Source organism: Antechinus flavipes, chromosome 2, assembly GCF_016432865.1.
Source record: "Antechinus flavipes isolate AdamAnt ecotype Samford, QLD, Australia chromosome 2, AdamAnt_v2, whole genome shotgun sequence".
Lineage (NCBI taxonomy): Eukaryota > Metazoa > Chordata > Mammalia > Dasyuromorphia > Dasyuridae > Antechinus > Antechinus flavipes.
This window is the reverse complement of record NC_067399.1, coordinates 508,868,339-508,885,675: the sequence shown is the minus strand read 5'-3', so window position 1 is coordinate 508,885,675 and position 17,337 is coordinate 508,868,339. Positions and strand designations below refer to the sequence as shown.

The window sequence follows — 17,337 nt, the reverse complement described above, 5'->3', positions numbered from 1 at the left end:
AGAGAAAATTAGAAACCATGAGGGATCAGCAAAGGTTCCTATAGGGAAGAGGTTCCTAAATTGATCTTTGAAGGAAGTTGGGAATTCTGAGAAGTAGAAATGCAGTTATTGTCTTTACAACTTCATTCTAAAAGCAAAAGATAGAGTGAGGTTAAAGAATGAGTGAAAAAGCACTTACTATTTGATATACTATGCTAAACTCTAGGGATATAAATACAGAAACAATTTCTGTCCTCAAGGATTTTACAGACTAATGAAGGAGACAACACTCAAAGGAGAATAGTGACCAAGGGGTAGGGCAATTTAGTTCTGAAAGCTACAGGGATGCTAAGTGAAGTTGTAGCAGAATGGATTGGTATAACCCATCTAGGAAGCTTGACAGTTGATTTGATCATCATTCATGATTCTATACCTGGGAGAAAAGGAAAAGAGAGAAAAGAAAGGATATGAAAAGGTAAGACCAAAGTAGGGAAAAAATGTCTGGAGAATAGGGAATGAGGTGAAACATGGTAGCTAAAGCTTTCCTGAGAAAATGGTTCTGAAAAGTCAGTCATCATCTATCAAGATACCGAGATTGTGAGTGAGAAGATTGCCAGAGTAAGGAGTGAAAATGAAGATATAAGATTACTGACTACCAACAGTGGTCTTTACCCTAGAGTTTCCCAGCAGTAAGCCTGGAAATACCCTATATTATCAACATTTTCACTCTCCTTCTCTCTTGGAACTTCTAGCATTTGCAAAATCAGAGCCAAGGAGCCTATCTTTCTAATCGCTAACAGAAATGGCTGTAGTGTAATTTGATAGTTCCCTGACTAAAGAAATTTGTACTGCCATATTAGCTTTGTCTCTTCCACTTCATTTACTCTGGTGAACTGCTCTGATTTCCAGCAATTTCAGGGCTTTCATTTCCTCAAGGCTTATAGGTTTTGTTTTAAGACAAAAGAAAATTAAGACTCCCATATAATCATTGTATCACTCAGGAGTCTGAGAATGATAGACAGGATTACAGATTTAGAACTGGAAGTAAATCTCAAGTGGTTGATGGGGAATTTTAGTGATGGAAAAACTGGAGCCCAGAAAACATTAAGTGACTTATCTAACTTCACACAACAAATAGAAGTGTTGAGATTTGGATTTAAGTTGGCTAATCCCAAACCTAGCACTCTTTTCTCTATATTATAAAAAGCTACACTCATCATGGAAAGATTAAAACTGGTTCTGTCTAAAATTTAACTCGGATCCGAGAAGTAAGTCTTTCAGGAACTGATAGTCTTATTGGGAAGACAAGACTAAAAAAAAAAAAAAAAGGAGTTTGTGAGAAATGCCCAAGAATGGAAAAGGAAATTGAAGGAAAGGAGAGAGACATGTCAGCAGATCAAAGAAACCTGTAAAGAGGAGGTAGGACTCAATCTGGGCCTTGAAGGATGAGTAGGAGTAAAATAGAAAGGAGACAGAGAGCATTCCAAGTAGACGAATGAATCAAGGAAATATATAGGGAAAAAAGAAAGATCAATTTGGCTAGGGTAGAGGTTCACCTAGGGGAGCAGTGAGTCTGGACTTAGTTGTGGCTTTCCCTGTTTGGGGGGTAATAGTTTCTAAGAGTGTTATAACATTGAAATCAATGTGACCCACTGACCAGGGCAAGCCATTTCTTAGGAGAAATTTGGGGGTCTTTTAAAGAGAGTCACATAGGAAATTCTTGAGGGGCCTCAAAGACCAGGCCAGGCTGTGGTTTTTCCTGTCCCTATCTCTACATTCCCAATGAGAAGATAGTAGCCAGTTCCCCACTGAGTCACAATTCACCTCCACCAACCTAGAAATACTCAACAGCTTTCTGGGCAGTCTAATCCCTGTCCCAGTTATTTAAAATACTATTCACTGTCCTGCCCGCTTTGGCCAGCTGCTGTCTCAACCTAACGGGTTCCAATGGTGTCATAAACAGGAAATGTTGTTTTTTCTCCCCTTTTCAACATGTTCACTCTCCTCTTCCCACCTCTTCTGGCTCAAATAGAGATGTCCCCAGTGCCCATATGTCACATGGTAGTTTGGGATGTGCAATACAGTCTTAGTCAAGGGTTCTGACCTTTCCTGCTGAGCTGGAGCCTGGGGAAACATGGCAGCAAGTGATCTCAGGCAAGGACAGGGACTCTGCATTTCTCAGTCAATTTGCCGTGCATCTGGCCTGCAGAACTAGAAAAAGGTAACTCACTTATTTTCTTGAGGGGAAGGGCTGGAACCAAGTCATTTTAAAGAGAAACTTAAAACCATAAAATCTTAGAGTTGGATAAGTGAGTTAACCTGGTCTAACTCCCCCATTTTAAACCGTGGCCTGGGGAAGAAATGTCCTAGCCAGGCTGCCCTAGGAGTTATTTGGAAAGCCAGGGCTGTAATCCAGATCTCTTGTCTCCCAAATCACATTGTCATATTACCTCTTTCCCTAAAACTCCAAGTTTATTTACTAGTCAATATTTTCTCTTAACAAGAGGTCCTAGAAAGAATTCACATCTTCATTTGGGAAGCTAGATTGAATTCTGATAAGTAAAAATATTTCATGTTTTACTAAGAATCTGAACATCTGGTTTGGGATGGCAGGGGATATGGATGGCTACTGTATTAAAGGTGAGCTTACAGGCTATTATAGACAGGATGTATACCCTGGCTGGGAAACTACTCTCTTAAAAAAAAGAGAGAGACAGAGAGACAAACAGAGAGAGAGAGAGAGAAAGAGAGAGAGAGAGAGAGAGAGAAAGAGAGAGAGAGAGAGAGAGAGAGAGAGAGAGAGAAAGAGAGAGAGGGAGAAAGAGAGGAAGAGAAAGAGAGAGAGAGAAAGAGAGAGAGAGAGAAAGAGAGAGAAAGAGAGAGAGAGAGAGTGAGAGAGAGAGAGGGAGGAAGAGAGAGAGACAGAGACAGAAACAGAGAGAGAGAGAGAGAGAGAGAGAGAGAGAGAGAGAGAGAGAGAGAGAAAGAGAGAGAGAGAGAAAGAGAGAGAAAGAGAGAGAGAGAGAGTGAGAGAGAGAGAGGGAGGAAGAGAGAGAGACAGAGACAGAAACAGAGAGAGAGAGAGAGAGAGAGAGAGAGAGAGACAGAGACAGAAACAGAGAGAGAGAGAGAGAGAGAGAGAGAGAGAGAGAGAGAGAGAGAGAGAGAGAGAGAATTGTATAGAATGTGAATTAAGATTCTAATAAATAACAAGAGGGGACTAGCCATCCTCTGAGGTTCTTTCCAACTCTAAAAATTCAATGATCTAATGTTTGTTCATTCATGTAATAAACACCTTCCATGTGCCCAGCTCAGTGCTTTGCCTCAAAGTAGCAAAACAAATAAATTGGATATCATTACAGGTAGTCCACTTAGCCTACAAGTTCTTACTAAAATGATAAATTTCAGAAGAGGTCTGCATCTGCATTGGTGGATGGGATTTCCACCCCGAGAGTAACCTGTACCAGTGGTGTGAAGCTCAATAGGAACTAAACCATATATAAGGATCCCAAGCAGGCTGAATGTTGACTTAGAAAACTATATATTGAAATTATTTACATTCTGTTCGATTTTATTTTATTTTATTTTATTTTCCCAATTATATTTAATCTGGTTTGGACCACATTCAAAAGTATTGCAGGTTTGTGCTTGACAACTCGTTTTTACATCAATAAAACCACAAGCCAAGACACAAAAATCAAGTTCACAGAAGGATCCACTAATGACTGAGAGAATTAGAAAAGGCTTAACCATTGAGGGGTGGGGACATACCAAGTATCAATAAATGGAGATGGAGGAATAGGAGTGCTCCAGGCATGGAGCACCCAAAGCACAGGAAAAGACTTGGGTCAAGTCGATGAGTTAGAAGAGATGGGAAAAATTAGGCAGGAAAGGAGAACAGGAGGAATAAGACTGAGAAGCAGGGTTCAGGCCCCCAGAAGAATCCTGGCAAAATCCAGAGATGGGGCCCCAGAGTTAAGCCTCTAGCCCTCCCACACGAACATAAGGTGATTCAAGCAGTTAATCAACGAGTCAACAAGCATTTATGAAATACCTATTATATGCCAGGTACTGTGCAAGGTGCTAGGGACAGAAAGACAAAAACGAAACTGTACTTGCTCTCAAGGAGCTTACATTCTATCACTCACATCAAGTATATGTGAAATAAGCATATATAAATATAAAGTAATCTAGGGGGAGCTGAGACCTTAGTAACAGATTGGATCTGAATTTATGTCAGAAAACAGGGATCTGAGTGCATAGAGTATGAACGGAGTTGGCTCCCATTGGAAGAGGGGGAAGTTGGAGTTGGGGGGCTCATAATGCCATACCAGCCAGACCAGGCAGCCCTTAGACCCATAGGGCACCCCAGATGGAAGGGCCAGGATGTTGACATTCTGAGCTGAGTTTACAAGTTTGCAGGGACTGGTTCTAAATGTTAGCAGTATCTGGGAGTCATTAAAATCAGATCAGAACATCCCACCTCCTCTGGGGTGGAGCAAGCCCTAGAAAGAATTTGGGGGCAATAAGATTGGGGCCAGGCAATCTCAAAGCAGGGCAGGATTAGGGGAAGGGGCCCCTGGCGGCAAGCCTGAGTGACTTTCCTAGAACAAAGCCGGTAACATTTCCTGCCCCTCCTACTCTGGGCAGCAACTGGCTTGGGCTCTTGTGCACAGGCAGGGCTTAATAATACTGGAGCTGAATACCTTAGGGACCCATGATTGTCCATGTGAGGACTCCTCCCTCTACCAGCACATATCGAACATTCTCCCAACTGTCTCTGGGAGTTGCCGTGGTCAGAACAGTTATCACCACGTGGTTCAGGGAGGTAATGGAGGAAACACCTCCAGCCCCCAGCCCAAGGATCTGTTGCAGAGGTCACACCTGAAGCCTTTTTTAAAGCTTGGTTGGACCTTCCATCGTCTTGGAGATCTCAAGGCCACCTTTCCCTTGCCCACAAGACAGGAAAGTGGAGGATTCTAGTGGAGGGTCTCAAATGTTCCTTATGTGAATGTGGGTGGTACAGTGGAAAGAGCTCTGGACTGGGAGACTGCAGGAGTGGAATGAGGGATGGGTATGGGGCCAAAGGACCTGGTTCAAACCCTGGCTTTGCCATTTTATACCTGTACAGCCAACAGTCATGTTGAATCTTTTGGATTCAGTTTCATCTGTAAAATGAGGGGGTTGAACAGAATTGCATCTCTAAAGCTATAACCTTAACAACTGTGACCTTGGAGATGTCAGCTTCCTTCTCCAGGGAAGTCCATCAGTGCAGTTTACAGACTGGGTTTCTTGGCTGGAGCAAGAAAGCTAAGGAATTTGTACCAGGCTAGAGGCTGTGGTATCTCCTTGGCTCTTGGCTCAGAAACACCTATCCATTTCTCTTACTGACTTCCCTGTGGAGCTTTTATAGCTCAGTGTCTCTTTCTCTGTCTGAGTCATTCCCATTTGGGAAGGGGATAAATCAAAATCGAGTTCCTCTCCCAGCAACAGCTGGTGCTCTGTTCCCAACCTGATGGATTTCGCCAGCCAAAATTAGAGAGATTCTGGAATTTCTCCCATCTCTCTGCCAACTGCATCTCCCCCATCCCTGTTCCCACCCCCTCAAGAATTTTGCTTAAGTTCTCAGACTCAGTCTCCTGGGAGGAGAGGGTGTTTGATACAAAGAACTGATGACCAAATCCCTCTCTAAGCCTTCTGTGTTGGGGGAGATTCCCAGGATCATATGATTAAGAACTGGAAGAGAAGGTCATTCAGTCCAACCTCTTCATTTTATAGATGAAGAAACAGGGGCCCAGAGAGTCCTAGCTGACTTACTCAAAGTCCCATAGGTTCCAAGTGCCAGAGCAGAAGTTTGAACCTAGTCCTCTAACTTAAATTGTGTTTCTTCAATCACAGTGCCTCAATTCCCCAACAGGGACCGCCTCCATCCTGTGAACTGAGAAGGAGATTATACTTTTTCTTTTTTCTTTTCTTTTTGAGGCAGTTGGGGTTAAGTGACTTGCCCAGCATCATACAACTAGTTAAATGTTAAGTGTGGTCCTTCTGACTCCAGGGCTGGTGCTCTATCCACTACACCTTCTAATTGCCCCAGAAAATCATTATTTCAGTAAAGACATTTTGGCGAAGCTGCAGGCCTTCACCTTTGAGGGGGGTGAGGTGAGGTCCTGTGGCCAACCTTCAGCAAAGTCCTACACCTTAGTATGAAGATGGAGATACTGTCACCTTAAAAAGAAGCCTTGTGTGCATTAGGTATTTGATAAGCACTTATAGGATCCTCGGATCATAGATTTAGAGGTAAAAGAGACCTTAGGAACCTTCTCATATTTACAACTGAGGAAACTGAGGCTCTGAGATGTTAAAATGATTTGTCCAGAAGTAGCAAATGGCAGAGCAAAGATTTGAATCCAATTCCTCTGACACAAATTCCAGCATTCTTTTCATGATTCTGATATTGTGTTAATTGAAAAATGTAAGGGAGAAATTAAATTCAACATTTCCTAAGTACCTGTTATGTAAAGGATGCTTTAATAGTAACAGTTCACCTGTCTGACACTTTAAGGCTTACAAAGTACTTTCCTCATAATTACCCTTTGAGATTAGTAATATAGATATCATCCCTCCTGTTTTATAGATACAGAAACTGATATAGAAATAGACACATTTTTATAGATATGACTTTTGGCTAGGATTTTACAACTAGGAATTGTCAGGTTCAGATCTGAGACCGAGTCCAGCGCTCCTTCCCCTACCCTCCTCAAAGAAAGTAGGGCAGATATTCTTGAAAACAGCGCAGACATTCTCTGCTTGAAGTGACTAGCTGGAGGTCACAAACAGAATTAGTGATGAGGATGCAATCCAAATCGCTTGCCTCCCAGAGTCTAGGGTTATTTCCATCAAACCCCACAGATTCTTAGGAACATTTGTAGGGACCCAGGTAGACTGGTGCCCACTCTCCAGAAGCTTAGAAGGGACCTATGATGTGGGTTACTGCTCCTTTTAGACCCTCCTCCCCACCTCCTTCCCTCCTGCCATCCCCCTGCCCCCATCCCCTCAGCCTCCTGTTTGTTCTGCTGACAGAATTCTCTTTATCAGCGAGTAACACACACAGGAAGTCCGGCCTGGAATTGTCCATCCCAATCCTGATTTACAGGAGAAGGGAAGCATAAAAAGCCGCCCTTCCTTGCCTTGAGAGAGGGGCCTCCCATCTCTGCATGAAGCTGACCACTGCTATCTGACCAGGATAGAGAAGAAGAGGGATGGGAGCAAGGAGGCAGCCTCAGTGCCTCCCTGGAGGAGGAGGAGGTAGTCTGGACAGTGTGAGGAAGACCCTGATAGGGTCCAAACTGGGGAGGGAGATGGGTGCAGGGGGCTGAGATGGAGGTGAAGAAGCCATGGGGCTTGGAACAACGGCGGAATCAGGTATGGTTTGGGGAGGTACGGAGTCCAGCTAGGGGAGAGGGGTCCCCAAAAGGGAGGGAAATGGAACTCGTTAACCCAATAGTTCAGTGTTTGTTGAATATCTTCTATGTAGGATCAGAGAACTATGTACGTATCTCTCTTGCCTCAAATACTTAAATTCATTTTTTAATGTAGAGAAGAGGATCTTGAGATTCAGAGACCAAAAAGGCTTACCCAAGATCACACAGCTAGTTAGCTCACAGCCAGGACCAGAATTTGACTCCTTGTCCAAACCATCATTGATACACTTTTCTGAATTAGTCTTTTTCTTGTAAGTCTGAATCTTGTCTCCTAGAGGACAATATACAGTAAGTATATAACTGTGTCCTGGTATTTTTCTGTCACTCCCCAGCAAGTGCTTTATACATAGTGGGTCTTAGATGCTCTTTAGTTGATGAAGGGATACAGGGAGGTGCTCTAGGAAAGCATCCTGATATGGTACTATATTGAGGGAGCCTGTGTATAAATTATTACCTAGATCATGCAGCATAGAATGTTCAAGCTGGAAAGGAACTTAGAATCTAGAGCAAAAAAATGTAGAGTTGGACAATACCTTAGTAATTATTTAATTTCCATGAATTTTCTAGAGGGAATAATGAATTATAGACAGGGGAAGAGACTGAAGCCAGGACTAGGTGACTTTGTGATTATTAAGGTACACAAATAACTTTTTCTTTTTTAAAAAACACAACTAAACTGAGAAATGCTCAGGTCACATCCATAGGATTTGATGACTGTTTCTGAACTAGATGCATGTTTTGAATCAAGAAGGGGAAGTCATTTGAGAAAAGCCAGGCACCTTTGCCAAACCTAATCTTCAAGATTTTTGTTGTTGTTGTTGCTCTCCTTGAATGGGCCCAGGGCCCAGGTGGGCCCTGTTCTCTGTTGTGTCCAGCTTCCTTGCAGCATTAACAATAATCCCTGACCATTTGAACAAGACTTCTAGTTTCCCCCCAAAAAAAAATTCATTCACATCTTTTTTTTTATTTAAATCTTCCAACCTCCATGTAAAGAAGGTAGGTCAGAAATTATTATTCCCATTTTAGAGAGAGAGAAAGTGAGGGTCAAAGAAAAACCAAAACAACTTGTTCAAAGTCACTCAGTGAATCAGCAGCAGAGTCAGCTCTGGGATCCAGATCTCTTGTCTCCCTGCCTGGAAATCTTTCCACTTGGCCACAGCTGAAAGAGCCCCTGGAATTAGAGTTCAGAGAATGAATAATGTCAGGTCAAGGGTTAAATGCCATCAATTCGCAGATAAGGGGCATGGAAGAATTGGAAGTTGGAAAAGGGTTTTGTTTCCCTGGGCCTTACCCCTGAGCTAGTTAATGGATTTGGGCTCTGGAAAAAAGAATAAAATGGATTTGCCAATAGATAGTAGGAAAGGGAATCATCCTGTGATTTCTGGCTTTGGGGAACTATTGCTGGCTGGTATTTACTGTGCCTACTAGGAAGTCCTGGGACCCTAAGTGCTTTTCTTTCATATTCTAATATATTATTCAAGGTGGCTTATACACGTACCAAGCCCTGGGAATGGGTTCCTGGTAGCAGTATCCCTTTTGAGGGAGGAATGAATCACAGACTCCCGGGATGGAGACTTCCAAGGCCCAGCCATCTAGCTCTTTAGACCTGAAGGAATCCAGCAGGACAGAGCTAAGCAATATCCGTGCATCTCTGACCATTAGAAAAAAGCTGTCGTGGGAAGCAGGAATCTAGTTCTCGCTTATTTAGTTACATGATCTTGGGTCATTTAGCTTCCCCGGGCATCAGTTTATTTGTCAAAGATGGATAATATAATAAGTCCCAATGCTATATACTTACAGGAGTGATTTTAACCAAACATGAAATTTGATGAGGGGCATTTTGAATGGTATAAAATAGGTTATAAATGGAGTGAGAGAAAAGGGGAGCAAAGGAATAGTGGGAGTGAGGCAGAGGAAGAAAAAGGAAAAAACTGTTAAACCCAGAAACAGAACCATATCCTGACTAATGCCAAAGGGCTCCACAAGAGGTATGCAGGGAACTTTGCCACAACAGAAAGTAGGTGAACGAATTATATGTAAGAAGGCACTGGCTGGTAAGAGTCTGCAGATCTTTAAAGCAAAAACTTTCCTGACATTATGGAGGGATGAGGGCAAAAGCAGTGGTGCAGGGAGAGCTGGAGGGTGGGGTTAGAGAACAGAGATTCCTGCTCCTCTTTACCAAATATAGTTCAAGAATACAAAACTAGAACTTTAAATCCAGAGACAGAAGGCCTATTTTTTAAATTTATTTTTTATTTTTAATAATATTTTATTTTCCCAAACATACGCAAAGATAATTTTCAATATTAACTTTGCAAAACTTCATGTTCCAAATTTTTTCTCCCTCCCTCCCTTCCCCCTCCCCAAGATAGCAAGCAATCCCATATGGGTTAAATATGTGCAGTTAGAAAACCTATATTTGAAAGCCTACTCTGCCCTATTAGCATTTTCCTAACCTAGGATCAGGCATTCTATTTCTCTGGGTCTCAGTTTCCTTATGAGTAAAACAGGACTTGAATTAGGTATAGCTAAGGTCTGTACCACCACTGAATCCTTTGTATAACCCAGGGTGGAGATTGGTTCCAAATCCCTCAGAGTTGGAATAGACATCAGGAGAAAGAGGAGATTCAGAGCTGTGAGTGACCTTAGTGGCCGCCAAGACCAGCTCCCTCTTTATTAAAGACAAAGAAACCGATTTCCTGAAGTTAAGCGACTTGTTCAAGCTCAGTCTCATGGCTAACATACAGCAGAGCTGTGATCTGAACCCAGCTTCTCTGATTACAATTCATTGGCCCCTACACCAGCTACATCACCCTGCCCAGATCCCCAACAAGTCAGGGAGGTTGTCCCACCAAATTTGACAATAGTCATGAGAATAATTTTCACTAGAAAGTGCACAAAGTGATGGATGTGCCTAGAGCCAACACACCTTCCTACCTGCCCAACATGATGTAATAAGGGACTAGCCCTGAAAACATCCCCAAGCTTAGTCACTGGCTACCCTGCTTGAAAATGCCTTGTTAATGAAAGCCAACAGGGCTTGGGCTGGAGAAATATTGAACGCAGAGGTATATAAAACAACCCATGCTAGCAGAAGGCAAGAACCAGGAGCAAACTCACAAGCCAGGCTTTGCTTCTAACTTCCAGGGTAAATAAAGGTTCATTACTCATTGACAGCAAGCCTTGGTAATTAGAGTAAATATTGACTAAGCCCAGATCCTTATCCCAAGCTTTAGACTTTCACACCTACTTGGGACAATACAAACATATTATCCGTAATTGCTGAGCATAAGGATTAACCAGGTAGTCTTGAATCTTCAGTCTAAATAAAGCATTAGGGTTGACTAGAGAAATCCAAGCAGGAGCACAATTAAAGAATCTGCTAACTGGAGGCACCGGAGTCAGGCTGTGTTCTTAGAGGGATAATATGAAGCACATCATGGGGAATTGCGCCGTTGACATTCATTTCTACCTTGTTCTAATCAATCTGGGTTTTATTCTAAAATTAAGCAACTTGGTCTTTGGCCAAGGCTATGAGCCACTATATCTTCCTGTTCTTGTTCCAATAGCAAGCCAGAGGCAATGATTAGAAGGAATCCCAAGAATCCAGACAAATGACTGACCCCCGAAGATCAGGTGAGTAACCACAGAGAAAAGCACACACTATGTCTGACCCCCTCACAGTAGGTTTTCACAGTGACACACCCAGGACCCCATCAGAGAGGGGGGTTTTCTCTTCATTTCCCATCCACTTACTTAGCTCAGCCATCTGACAATCCTTTTGGATTCCTAACCACTTTCTAGACAAAAAATCCTTGCTATAATCCCCCTCCTGGATCACTACCCCTTCTTCCAGAAAAACCAGGAAGCTTCCCAAAGCACAGACATTCTGGCTCAGAGTCAAGCCATTAGAACAATGACAGGCAACACAGAGAGGGAGTGGTACTGGGAGTCGGGTACCAAGAGTGCCAAATCTGGAGACATGAAAACCTGAGTTCAAATCTGGCCTCACTTACTAACTGTGTAACTCTGGGCAAGTCACTTAACCCTGTTTGTCTCGGTTGCTCATCTGTAAAATGAGCTGGAGATGGAAAAAGTAAATCACTCCAATATATTTGCCAAGAAAACCCCAAGAAGGGTCATGAAGAGTTGGACATGACTGAAAAACAATGGAACAACAGCAGCCTTTCTCAGTTTGAGCTTTACAAAAGCTGAAGGATTTAGAGAGGCGATTCATCTAGGAGCTCATCTCTCCCAACATTTAATTTTACAAATGAAAAATTAATTTAAAAAAAAACCTTGATGTTCATAAAGGTGAAGGGAGTTACCCAAAGGAACTGAGTCAGGATTTGAATCTCAATCTTCTGATGCTAAATTTAGTGCTTTTTCTTCTCATTGTATTTCTTCCTATTGCCTCCCAAAGGTATTTTTTAAGCATGGATAGAAAACTTTAGCTTACCAAAAATATTATTCTATGGACCTTATCATTTTTAGCTTAGCTGGTTAGTTTATGTTGCTACATCCCAGTTACCTGTGGGTGTATATGGGAGGGAAGATGGGGAAGTGTTTATTGGCCTCTAGCTGTATTCCTTCAATCCTTCAATCTAGGTGCATGAATCCCTACTAAAGAAAATGGGGATGTACAGAAATGACTCCAAGAAAGAAATTTTAGTCCTAATGGAGTGTAGATCCAACTCTGAATTCTCAAAATGACTGGTTTCATTTTTTTATCTTTTCATTTTCACTCTCCAAATTAAACTTTTAGACTAGTAAATGTCTAATTCCTCCTCCTTTCTCAGATTACAATTTTGATCTAGTTGAGGAGATTTTGATAGTCCCAATCTAGTTAAAACTGAGGAAGAAAATATTATAGCACTTTATCAAATTTCAGGGTTGTTATTAAGATAAAGTGAGGCAATATTTGTAAAGGTCTACATAAATATTAGTTATTGTTATCATCTGGAGCCTTCCTCCCATGCCCATATCCCTATGCTGTTTCTAATCTCCAAAAGAGTATCCAATATTACACTTCTGGCTTCCCTTGGGAGCTCTGAAGCTCGAACTTCAGCCTAAGCCCATCCAGGAGGAATTGTGGTCTTATTAGGGAAAGCCTGGAATTTCTTAAATTAGAGAACAAAAACCTTTCTTGGACAGTCTCCACCGTACTTCCCTCCCTCCTAGCCATATGCCGCCAAGGAAAAAGGGTCTCTGGAAGCTGGAAATCGATCTCCCTGACACTAGGAAGGTCCAGAGCTGACAGTGGGGGTGCCGCCCCCTCTTCCAGTGGGGCTCGGGAAGAGGGCTAGCTCTGGGCATAGCGAGGTAGGGCAGGCGGCTCAATTCCAGAGGCAGGAAGGTGGGCTGGGCCGGGGAGGGGCGGGGACCCCGCTGCTCACGATCTTGCCCTCCCCTCCAACTACCCTTAAAGCTGGGTGGCCGGGATCCCTCTCCCGGGAGAAGCCCTCCCGCCTCCGGGGGAGGGGGCTGTAGGAACGAAGGGCGGAGCAGAGGCGGCCAGGGAGAGCCACTCGGTGGGGCCTCGAGGAACCCCCAGTAGCCGGGCACCCCGACAACTTAGCGTGCGCTCCGCGCCGGGACCTACTCGTGGTGAGTGAAGTCCGGCGCGGGACGCTGGGGGAGAGAGGCTGAGATCAGGCAGACCAGGGACCCGTCCCCAGAGAGTACTGTCCTCAGGCAGCCGGGGCACCGGACCGAGCCGGGGACAAGAATCTAAGTTTTCTCCTCGTGAGTTGGACCGAATTTGGGGTTTGGGAGGGCCTCAGGCTCAGGCGGCAGACTGGAGGAGTTGGAGATAGAGGGGAGAGGGGAGCCCAAGAGACCCCGAGAGAGCGCGAGTGAGAGGAGGCGAGTGGACAGAGGAGGACACTGAGGAGGAACTAGCTGCGGGGTGCGGGGGGTGGAGAGGCAGCGGGAGAGGGCAGAAGAGGAAGGAGGCGGACAGAAAAAAAGGGGGACGGAGAGAGGAGGGACAGAGAAGGAGAACGGGAGGGGGACAGTTAGCGGACAGAGAAAGGCAGAAGGAATTTAGCAGAAGGACTGAGGGAGCGGGAAGCGGAGAACGGAGAGAGGAGGGACGGAGGCAAAGTGGAACCGGGAGGAAAGAGAGAGGGAGATGGAGCAGGAAGGGGGCGGGGGAGGGAAGGGAGCACAGAGGGGCAAAGTGGACAGACGGAGAGGGGGGCTAGAGAGAGGAAGGATAAAGCAGGAGGGTTCAGAGAGAGAAGAGAGAAAGAGTAAAAATGGAATAGAAAGGAGAGGGGGGAAGGGACAAGGAGACAGAGAGGGGAGCACGTGAGGCAGAGAGAGGTCAGAGTGAGAGAGGACTAAAAAAGAAAAAAGAGTGAGAACTAAGTTCGGGAAACAGAAGAAAGGGGCAGGACTTAGGTCCGAGAACGTGAGATGCTGTGTTTAGATGGAGGCAGATTAAGTTGGTAGAGCAGAAGAGACAGAATAAGGAGACACAAAGAGGAAGCAGTAGAGATGGAGGAAGATGATAGAGGAGAAAGGCAAGAAGGGGGTTGGAGAGAGAGAGAGAACAAAGGGCAGGGGCAGTAGCAAAGAAATAAATGCTGTGAATGTGCTCTGGGTTGAACAGAGAACTTCCAGACATGGTTTTAGTCTTGAGACACCACAGACACCACCTTTCCCTACCTTCTCTTTGCTCTCCACGGTCTATTTGCAGGCCAAGTGGAGAGGAGCCAATTCAGAAGGGCAGGACTGGGATACCTGGGTTTGTCTGTCACCTAATCCCAGGCTCCCTGGGGTAGCTGGGGTACTTGGGCTCAGAGGTGTAAAGGGCGCTCTTCATAGAGGTTGTTTGAACCTTTGGAAAATACCCCATCTGGTGGCCACTGGTGAGAATCCTCAGCTGTAGGGCCCAAAGAAAGTCAAATAGAAGTAAAATCCGTGCCATAGGATGGTCCCAGAGTTGGGGTCCTATGGGATGCTATATGGCCTCACCTCGTAGGAAGGTTTAAGATTTCAGGCTATATAACCTGTACGCCTTTTATAAGATGGCATTCACAGTGTGGAGGAAGGAAGCTGCATGGTACAAAGGGTGTACAATGACAACAGTTATAGAACTTGGGACAGAATCACACTTTGGATTCGTATGATTTATTAGATGGTGATGTGGGAAAGTGAAAAGAGCACCCGCTCAAAGGTCAGAGGTTCCAGATTCAAATCTCCTGTCCGATGTTACCCTCCTGATACTGGACAAATCACTTAATTTCTCTGCACCTTTGCTTCCTCATCTGTAAAGGCAAGAGGTTGGACTAGCTGGCCTCTGAGATACCTTCTTGCTCTAGATAAACAAGACATAGCCCGCACCTGCAAATAAAAGTTTCCACTTTGATCCCAGGACCTTTGATGAGAAGCTCTCATAACCTTCTGAAACCCTGAGGTACATTTCCATCCTATTCATCTCCCTTCCCTCATAGTCAAATCCTCTAAACCTGCAAAAGGGTGATTTTCTTTAAGATCTATCACCAAGTGCATAAAGGGAAGTAACCTCCCCTCCCAAGATGAACAAAGGGATTTGTCCCCCTTATTTGAAGAGGGGGGAAAAGATTATGAAGAGTTAGAGCTACTGAGATGGTTCCCTGTTCCCTTTCTTTCTGTTTCTATGGGTGCACAGACTATCTCAACAGCCCCTGTAGAAAGGAAATTGCTTTCGTATTTAAGGGGGTTGAAAAATGATCCTGACATTGTTATGTGGGACCCCAAATTGCTAATTGTACTACTAGATTTTAAGGACATTTGTGTGGACACTTTCTCCATCTCGGGTTTTATTTTTATTTTTTTTTGTTTATTTATGTTTTCCCCCCTGAGGGGTAGAGCATCTTCTGGAATGGGAAAAAGATGAGGGTTTTAAAGGGGACATTTATTGCCTACCTTTTTGTTTTAATAACCTACCTGATTTCCCTGGTTTCAGTCTCTTCTCTTCAATCCATGCAGCATGGCATGCCAAATTAATCTTTTAAATGAACAATCACCTCACTTTCCTGCTCAAAAATCTTCTCTGGCTTCCTGTGCCTTCCAGATCTTTCATTCCAGCATTTGAGATGCTCTTCAATTTGTCCCCATTGCCTCTTTTGTAGATTAATTTCTCACTATTCCCTATTAAGGACCTTATACTCTCTCTGGGGCTAGTCTCCTCATATTCCCAAGTTGCACTGATCTTTCTTGCCTTGCTGCCTTGTTTGAATTATTCTATTTGCTTGAAATATACTTCTTCAAACCTCACCTTCAAGGCCCACCTCTTTCAAGACTTCCTTGACTAATATAGAACATCTGACTATATTATTTTATATTCTAGTATTTTATATTGATCCGGTCCTTTGCTAATATGGTCTATTTGGTGTGTTCTGGATGTGAAAGGGAATAGAAACCAACTCTACTTTCAAGAGCCAGCTAACAGACTGTGCCCAAAAGAGTAGAATTTGTAAATCAATAATACAGAAAAATATGGACTCATAGATGGAATCTCAGAGCATAGAGTATTGCTGTTAAAAGGGATGTAGAGATCATTTGATGTTATGTTACAGAAGATTGAACTAAGTCCTAAGAAATAAGAAGTGACATGCATTCAGTTCTAGATCTCCTGGAACTTAATACGGAACCCACCATGCTTTTTCTTTTGTCTTTGTGCCCAGCCCTATACTAGGTGCGGTGGGGGAGACAGAAGTTGTTTTGGTACCTACTCTTAAGAACTTCACAGTTTAGCTGTAGTAATGGAGTTGACATCAAAGAAAACAATTCTGTGTGGAACAATGTCCCACTTCCAGTAATTGAGTAGTGTTTAGAAAAGGAAGACGTGACTATAGGCTGGAGGAATTAGGAAGGCTTCATGGAGGAAATGGGCTTTGAATAGGTAGAAAGTAGTTAAGGTCATTTTTGTTTTGGGGTGGAGAGTGAGCAGAGGGACAGAGGTGAGTGGATAGGATCTATGTTAGCTAACAAGGGAGAGAGAATCTCATCAGAAAAAGAGAATGGGTGTTGATGAGCCATAGGAGATGATGGGTAGATATAAGGAGGTCAATTCATGCAGGGCTTTGAAGATCAAAAGAGAATAGTTTAGTAAAATCAATGCTGAAGTGGGAAGAGATGGGGATTTAGGGGTTTACAGCGTTAGGGTTTCTGAGTTGAACATCTTTCTTTGAAATCAAATGGTAGAACTAGAACCTCCTGCCTTAATTCTGCTATCTCCTAGTGAAAAAGTTAGGGATCTCGCCCATGCTCAGTTTATAAGGAATTTCTTTACTATTTAAATATGCAACCGTAAGGAGATTCCTTTGTGGAATACATCCTAGCTTCCTATGCATCTGGTGGGCAGGTTCTCTGAGCCAACTCCCTAAGGGAAACACTGTACCTAGAAAAACATTTCTGGGGGGATATTTAATCTAACAAGGCAAACAAAACTCATTTCCAACATTTTACAAGCACACTCCATTATAAAACTAGCATGCTTACTATAATCCATCTCGTCTTTATTCTTGAAAGTAGGTCCTTGAGTCAGCCTAGACTTAGGCAGCTGCGTGCGGGAAGGCTTGTCTGTATCCAGGCTTTGTTTGAACTTTCTGGTTTCAACTTTCTGTGTCTCAGTGGATTCTCCTGCCTTTAGTCAGTGCTCTCTGAGCTAATCATTATTCTAAATGCTTCCAGGCCTGACCAAGATGGCTTTGTTCTTGATGCTAACTCTTCTCTGCCTTTTTAATTTAACATCTGGTTAACGAGAAATTTCGGGGCACTTTAGATCCCGAAACGTGTTCAGTTCGACAGCGATGTGCTCTTGGAGTGGCCCAAGCATTAGCAATCTACAGTATTCTTTTCTCTAATTTGTTCAGTTCACCAGAAC

General features: G+C 43.5%; 1 protein-coding gene across 6 annotated transcripts in view; it reads left to right on the top strand.

Moving 5' to 3' along the window:
* Nucleotides 1-17,337, top strand: part of EGFL7 (EGF like domain multiple 7) — a 60,016-nt gene that overhangs the window by 28,838 nt on the left and 13,841 nt on the right. For 3 of the 6 annotated variants that reach the window (XR_007950989.1, XM_051980317.1, XM_051980313.1), the window contains exons 1-2: nucleotides 7,189-7,401; nucleotides 11,030-11,096. The gene's annotated coding sequence lies outside the window, so the exon portion shown is untranslated. Of the gene's footprint in view, nucleotides 1-2,096; nucleotides 2,201-7,188; nucleotides 7,402-11,029; nucleotides 11,097-12,050; nucleotides 13,068-17,337 lie in introns of those variants that run through there. The other 3 variants (XM_051980314.1, XM_051980315.1, XM_051980316.1) reach the window with 3 other exon arrangements.